We start from the raw sequence: 7,709 nt of genomic DNA, 5'->3' as shown, positions 1-7,709 counted from the left end.
CCGATAGGTCCCTCACCTAAAAAGATACTCACTTTGTCATATCGCAAGATAGTTACGGATCAGGAAGACCATTCGGCCCACCTTAATTCATTCACCCATAATGTTAGCCCCCATATCCATTGTAGCATTCAATTATTTCTTAAATTAGTTTAAGGTTTTTGCCTCCACTACTCTATCCGTGAGTCCACTCCATGTTTGTGTGAAAATTTTCCTGATTATCAGTTTTAAATTGGCTTTTTCCTAGCTAGAATCAAAGTTTCCTTGTCATAACCTTAAAATTTAAATTAATATTGTGAATTTATCTTTTACACATCCCTAACTATCTTGTACACCTCTATAAAATACCCCTTCAGACACCTCGGGGGTATCTAAGGAAGGATATACCTGCCTTTAGAGGTGGTGAAACAAAAGTTCACTAGATTGATCCCTGGGATGAGGGGGTTGTCCTATGAGGAGAGATTGAGCCTATACTTTCTGGAGTTTAGAAGAATGAGAAGTGATCTCATTGAAACATAAGATTCTGAGGGGAATTGATAGGATAGATGCTGAGAGGTTGTTTCCCCTGGCTGGAGAGTCGAGAACTAGGGAGCATAGTCTCAGGATAAGGGGTCAGCCATTTAAGACTGAGATGAGGAGGAATTTCTTCACTCGGAGGGTTGTGAATCTCTGGAATTCTCTGCCCCAGAGGACTGTGGTTGCTCAGTTGTTGAGTATATTCAAGGCTGAGATATATTTTTGGTATCTAGGGGAATCAAGGAATATGGGGACCGTGCAGGAAAGTGTTGAGGTCGAAGATCAGCCATGATCTTATTGAATGGCGGAGCAGGCTCGAGGGGCCGAATGGCCGACTCCTGCTCCTAATACTTATGTTCAACTGGGAGCGGAGCAGTGCCTCAAACCAGCCCAATGTCATCAGTTTGAGATCCAGGCTACTTTAATTCCAGGGCAGCATTTGCATCCCACCGACTGGCTACAGGCAGGGCAAAATAGTTAGGCCCAGAGGCTGGCCCCCTGGCTCCAGGGTCTGCAGGTTAGGAAGCATGGGGCAGCAGAGCCCAGGCTTTCCTTGTGGGGTACGGAGGAGCACTTGTGTGTCTCCTGTTTCCACTAAGGAAAGTTTTTGACTTACCATAGTCTCCTCTTCCCCTCTCCATAGGCAGTTTTACTACATTAAAAGGCACTGTTGTTGTGCAAGTTGTTGTTAAAATGCCATCTAGGACCCCGATTTACATGCATTAATGAAGCCCATGGCCAAGTCAGACAGACGCCTCAGCCGCCTAAAAAAAATGGTGGCAGTGAGACGTTTGTTATACGGCTCACGGTGGCTATGATCTTTTGATAGGCTATGGGGGTCGGATAAGAAATCCTAGATTTATTTTCACCAAACTGGCTTTCTATTAATTTAAAATAAAATCTTCTCCCAGATTACACGCCTATCAATTGGAAGTTACACTAAGGGGGGAGTTTTCCCAGCCCTGGGGAGGCGGGACTGCCGGGAAAATGGCAGAAACTGGGAGCGGGTAGCGACCCCGCTCCCAAGCCATCTTCCCGGGAGGCAGGTCCCTGACTCGCGCAGGGACCCGTCTCCTCGAGGCGGGAAGGGGATTAGAGCCAATTAACTGCCTGTTAACATAATCACAGTAGGTGCCCCAAAGGGCTTGAGGGAACTGTACCATGGTGGTTATGTTACTGGACTTGTCCAGAGGCCTGGACTAATGATCCGCAGACATCATTAGTCCAGTTCAAATCCCATCACGGCAGCTGGGGAATTTAAATTCAATTAATTAAATAAATCTGGAATAAAAAGTTAGCAATGGTGACCATGAAACGTAAAAACCGAACTGGTTCACTAATGTCCTTTAGGGAAGGAAATCTGCCACCCTCACCCAGTCTGGCCTATGTGAATCCAGACCCCACAGCAATGTGGGTGACTGTTAACTGGCCTCTGAAATGGCCTAGCAAGCCACTCAATTCCACCAAACCGCTACGACAAAGTCACTGAGAGTACCTTCACCGCATGGACTGCAGTGGCTCACCACCACCTTCTCAAGGACAATTAGGGAGCACAGAATAAGAGCTATCAATTTTTAAGAGGATAAAAATGCTGTGTAAGGCACATTGATCATTTTATTTTCTGGCTCCGTACTGAACTAAGCTCAATTACTCACCAATGGAGAAGGCAAGGAAATTTAACTTGATTTTGAAGCAAGATAGCTGCAATTAGTCAAACATTAATCCACCTGCATAATGCTTTGAAGTAACCAGGGACTGCAGCCACTTGGCACATTTTTTGGCTAATAAAAAAAAACATTTGGAAGAATGGGAGCAGCGTCAGAACCAGGTACAGGAAACTCTTGTTTAAACAGCACATAGATATCTGGAATTCTCTATTAACCGGCAAAATTCATGCTCCGAAAACAACACCTCAATAACCGGAAATGTTGCCGAGTCAGAGTCTCCTGCGGTGGCCGAGTTAGTCAGTGGGGGCTCTTCTCCAAACTGCCACTACTCGGCTTCTTGGCGCTGTCGGAAGTCCGAACACCTCAATAACAGGAGTCTGACTCTTCCGTGCTGTATAAGTTTCGTTTTACTGTTAAGTAATTAAAGAGTTATGGATTACCCTCAACTGGCAGTACTGTACTTAATCAAGCATCTTCCACCATCCATTTAACACAACATTCTGTAGGTGAGTACCCAATTACTGTATACAGCACATTTCTTGATTTTTAAAATTTTTGTTTGTTTAAAAATAGCCTCGGTAGATAACCCTCTCCGTCATCCGGAATTTTTAATCAACCGGCACCATCCCGGTCCCGTCGGTGCCGGATACCAAAGAGTTTCCTGTATTTAAGAAAAAGTGCTGGAAAAGACAACAGGATTAATGAGCCCTATTGAAAAAGGTCAACTTGTGGGACAAGCAGCGGATGTACCCAGCAGTGCCTTGACTTTATTGGGATGGGATCCAGCGGGCCATTACAAACGGCTGCCTGCCCCTAAAGAGAGGAACATTGCTTACAAGCGTCAATGGGAGCGAAGGACGGGTCAGGAACGGTCAAGATCCGCTGTGCTAAAGGCGGCTTCTCTGGTTGTCCTGAGTGAGATGGAGAGAGAGGATGTGGAAGCATTTGTCCCACAGGGACAGCTTATAAATTTTCAGGTAACCGACATCGACAAGAATTAATTTGCCATCGCACTAAATTTGTATGTATAAGGACATAAGTACGACAAAAGCCAGTTTAATAGATTGGAGAAAAGCTGAGTTTGAGGGGCTGAGAATAGAACTTGGGAAGATAAAATGGGCAACAATATTGGCAAACAACGATGTAGAACGACAATGGGAAACATTTAAAACAGTGTTCAACAGAGTGCAGGAAAAATATATTCCGCTAAAAGAACAAACTAAACACTAATGAGACTCCATGGATGAATAAAGACGTAAGGGAACAACTGAGGGTAAGGAAAGAGGCACATATTAAATACATAGACAGCAGAGGAGTGTGTGATGAGAGAATACGAAGGGATTAGGAGAGTAGTCAAAAAAAGGCAAAGAGGAACTATGAAATTAAAATATCAAGTTACATAAAATAATAGTAAAGTATTTTACAGGCACATCAATAAAAAGGTTGGGATGGGAATAGGGCCATTAAGGGATAGACAGGATAATACCACAGGTAACGATAGGGAGGTGGCAGAAATATATTATTTCGCTTTGGTATTTACCAGGGAGATAGAACAGGTGGACATGACATTGGATGATGAGGTGAGTAATGAGAGAAGTGCATTTAAAATAAAAAAGGGGATATATTAAATAAACTAATCAAACTCAAAAGAGGATAAAACCCCTGGTCCGGATGGATTGCATCCATGCATTTTAAAAGAATCTGTGGAAGAGATAGCAGAGGCATTATTTAATAATTCGTTAGAAAAAGGTGTAGTGCCAGAGGACTGGCGGATAGCTAACGTAATACCTATATTTAAGAAGGGGGATAGAACATGTCCAAGGAATTATGGACCAGTTAGCTTAACATCGGTAGCAGGAAAAATAATGGAATCCCACTGAAGGAGAAAATAGAAGATCAACTAGAAATGAAAAGTATAATAATGAATAGTCAGCATGGATTTCAAAAGGGAAAATCTTGCTTGACCAACCTCATTGAATTTTTTGAATTGGTAACAGAGAGTAGACAATAGTAATGCAGTAGATGTAATTTATTTAGATTTTCATAAGGCCTTCGATAAAGGTACCCCATAATAGACTGATGAATAAGGTCAGAGAATGCAGAGTCAGGGGACAAGTAGCAGAATGGATTGCTGGCTGGCTTCAGGACAGAAAGCAGGGAGTGGGGGTAAAGGGTAACTATTCACAGGGGCAGAAGGTGGGTAGTGGTGTTCCACAAGGGTCAGTGCTGGGACCACTGCTGTTCACAATTTACATTAACGATTTAGACTTTGGAATCAAAAGCACAATTTCTAAATTTGCAGATGATACCAATTTTTTTTTTTGGGGGGGGGGGGGGCGGGGGAGAAGAGTCAACACTGAGGAGGACTGCAACAAATTACAGGACATTAATAAACTTGCAGAATAGGCAAATAATTGACAAATGAAGTTCAACACAGATAAATGTGAGGGATCACATTATGGTAGGAAGAATAGGGAGTCACTTATCACTTGGAGGGTGCAAGTCCAGGTGGGGTAGAGGAACAAAGGGATCTTGGAGTACAAATACACAAATCACTAAAAGTTGCGACACAGGTTAGCAAGGCCATAAAAAAAGTAAACCAAGCACTAGGGTTTATTTCTAGAGGGATAGAAAATAATTGAAAAGTAGGGAAGTTATGCTAAACCTGTATTAAATACATACTTTGGTATTGTCTTCACAAAGGACACAAATAACCTCCCAGAGATGTCAGGGAACACAGGGTCTAATGAGAGGGAGGAATTCAATGAAATCAGTATTTATAGGGAAATGGTGTTAGGGAAATTGAAGGCATTGAAGGCCAATAAATCCCCAGGGCCTGATAATCTACATCCTAGGGTACTTAAGGAAGTGGCCCTAGAAATAGTAGATGCATTGCTGGTCATTTTCCAAAATTCAATAAGACTCTGGAACAGTTCCCATGGATTGGAGGGTAGCTAATGTAACCCCACTATTCAAAAAAGGTGGTAGAGAGAAAATGGGGAATTATAGACTGGTAAGCCTGACATCGGTAGTGGGGAAAATGCTAGAGTCCATTATAAAAGATGTAATAGCAAAGCACTTAGAAAACAGTGACAGGATCGGACAAAGTCAACATGGATTTACAAAAGGTAAATCATGCTCGACTAATCTACTGGAATTTTTTGAGAATGTAACTGGTAGAATAGTTAAGGGAGAACCAGTGGATGTGGTGTATTTGGACTTTCAGAAGGCTTTCGATAAGGTCCCGCATAAGAGATTAGCGTACAAAGTTAAAGCACATGGGATTGGGGATAAGGTACTGTCTTGGACAGAGAACTGGTTGGCAGACAGGAAGCAAAGAGTTGGAATAAACGGGTCTTTTTCCGAGTGGCAGGCAGTGACTAGTGGGGTACCGCAGGGATCGGTGCTAGGACCCCAGCTATTCACAATATATATGATCTAGATGAGGGAACTAGGTGTAATATCTCCAAGTTTGCAGACGACACAAAGCTGGGTGGGCATGTATGCTGTGAGGAGGATGCAGAGAAAGTCCAGTATGATTTGGACAGGTTGGGTGATTGGGCAGATGCATGACAATTGCAGTATAATGTGGATAAATGCGAGGTTATCCACTTTGGTGGCAAAAACAGGAAGACATTATTTGAACGGCAATAGATTGGGAAAAGGGGAAGTGCAATGAGACTTGGGTGTCCTTGTGCACCAGTCGATGAAGGTAAGCATGCAGGTGCAGCAGGCGGTTAAGAAGGCAAATGGTTGTTGGCCTTCATAGCGAGGGGATGCGAGTACAGGAGCAAGGATGTCTTGTTGCAGTTGTACAGGGCCTTGGTGAGACCACACCTTGAGTATTGTGTGCAGTTTTGGTCGCCTTATCTGAGGAAGGATGTTCTTGCCATGGAGTGCAGCGAAGATTCACCAGACTGATACCTGGGATGGCAGGAATGACGTATGGAGAGAGATTGGGTCGATTAGGCTTATATTCGCTAGTTTAGAAGAATGAGAGGGGATCTCATTGAAACTTATAAAATTCTAACAGGACTAGACAGACTAGATGCAAGAAGGATGTTCCCGATGGCGGGCGAGTCCAGAACCAGGGGTCACAGTCTAACGATAAGGGTTAAGCCATTTAGGACTGAGATGAGGAGGAATTTCTTCACCCAGAGAGTGGTGAACCTGTGGAATTCTCTACCACAGAAGGCAGTTGAGGCCAACTTATTAAATATATTCAAGAAGGAGTTAGATATATTTCTTAAGGCTAAAGGGATATGGGGAGAAAGCAGGGACAGGGTACTGAATTTAGATGATTAGCCAGGATCTCATTAAAATGGCAGAACAGGCTCGATGGGCCGAATGGCCTACTGCTCCTATCTTCTATGTCTATGAACTGTGGTTAGACCACACTTGGGAGTACTGTGTGCAGTTCTGGTCACCATATTATAAAAAGGATATTGAGGCACTGGAGAGGGTGCAGAGAAGATTTACAAGGATGATATCAGAAATGCAAGGGTATATAGATCAGGAAAGGATGAACAGGCTGGGGCTCTTTTCTCTTTAAAGAAGGCTGAGGGGTGACCTAATAGAGGTCTTTAAAATCATGAAAGGTTTTGAAAAGAGTGGATACAAAGAGAATGTTTCCACTTGTGGGGAAGAGCATAACTGGAGGCCATCAATGTAAGATAGCCAGCAAGAAATCCAATAGGGAATTCAGAAGAAACTTCTTTACCCAGAGAGTGGTGAGAATGTGGAACTTGCTACCACAGGTGGTGGTTGAAGCGAATAGGATAGATGCATTTAAGGGTAGGCTGGACAAGCACGAAGGAGAAAGGAATCGAGGGTTCTGCTGATTTAGATGAGGAAAGACGGGACGAGGCTCGAGTGGAGCATAAACGCCGGCATGGACTGGTTGGGCCGAATGGTCTGTTTCTGTGCCGTATATCCGATGTAATGCACCCTCGGCCATCACGAGGGAGAGACTAAAGCGCTCGTTTATGAAACCCGTATTCACCAGTTCATACTCAAGAACCAGGCAGCAGATTAAAGTTTCTGCATCATGAATGGAAGTGTACTCAATTCAAAAATCTGGTAACATAACATATTCACTGACCACATTAACTTTCACAGTTCAACAAGATTATTAAATTATATTGCTCAGTTTTTTTCTAAATTTACAACTTTTTTAATATCACTCATGGTTCTGAACATCCACTCAATAAAGCAGCCCTCAGCAATTGCATTAACAGATCGGTTAAATACACGGGCAAGTTAAGCCAAAACAGGTTATTTACGCAGCTACACTGAACTGGACTTGAGTGGATCAAATACCTAAATGAGTATCGATTCAAGTAAATGCTCTTCAGTGAGTACAAGATACTCAGGTCTGATGAACCTCCGGTATTACTTTTATCCCTTTCACTACGAAAACTGCAGTCATGCAAAGAGAACAAAATCTTATTGCAAACTGGGTCACAGGTGCAACTCCCAGTTATCTGATCTGAGCCGAGGTCAGCAGCTGAGGCACTGCACTTGGCTTCA

Source organism: Somniosus microcephalus, chromosome 19, assembly GCF_052327205.1.
Source record: "Somniosus microcephalus isolate GS21.2 chromosome 19, FLI_Smic_1.0, whole genome shotgun sequence".
In the NCBI taxonomy this organism is placed as follows: domain Eukaryota; kingdom Metazoa; phylum Chordata; class Chondrichthyes; order Squaliformes; family Somniosidae; genus Somniosus; species Somniosus microcephalus.
This window is presented reverse-complemented; position numbering follows the sequence as displayed.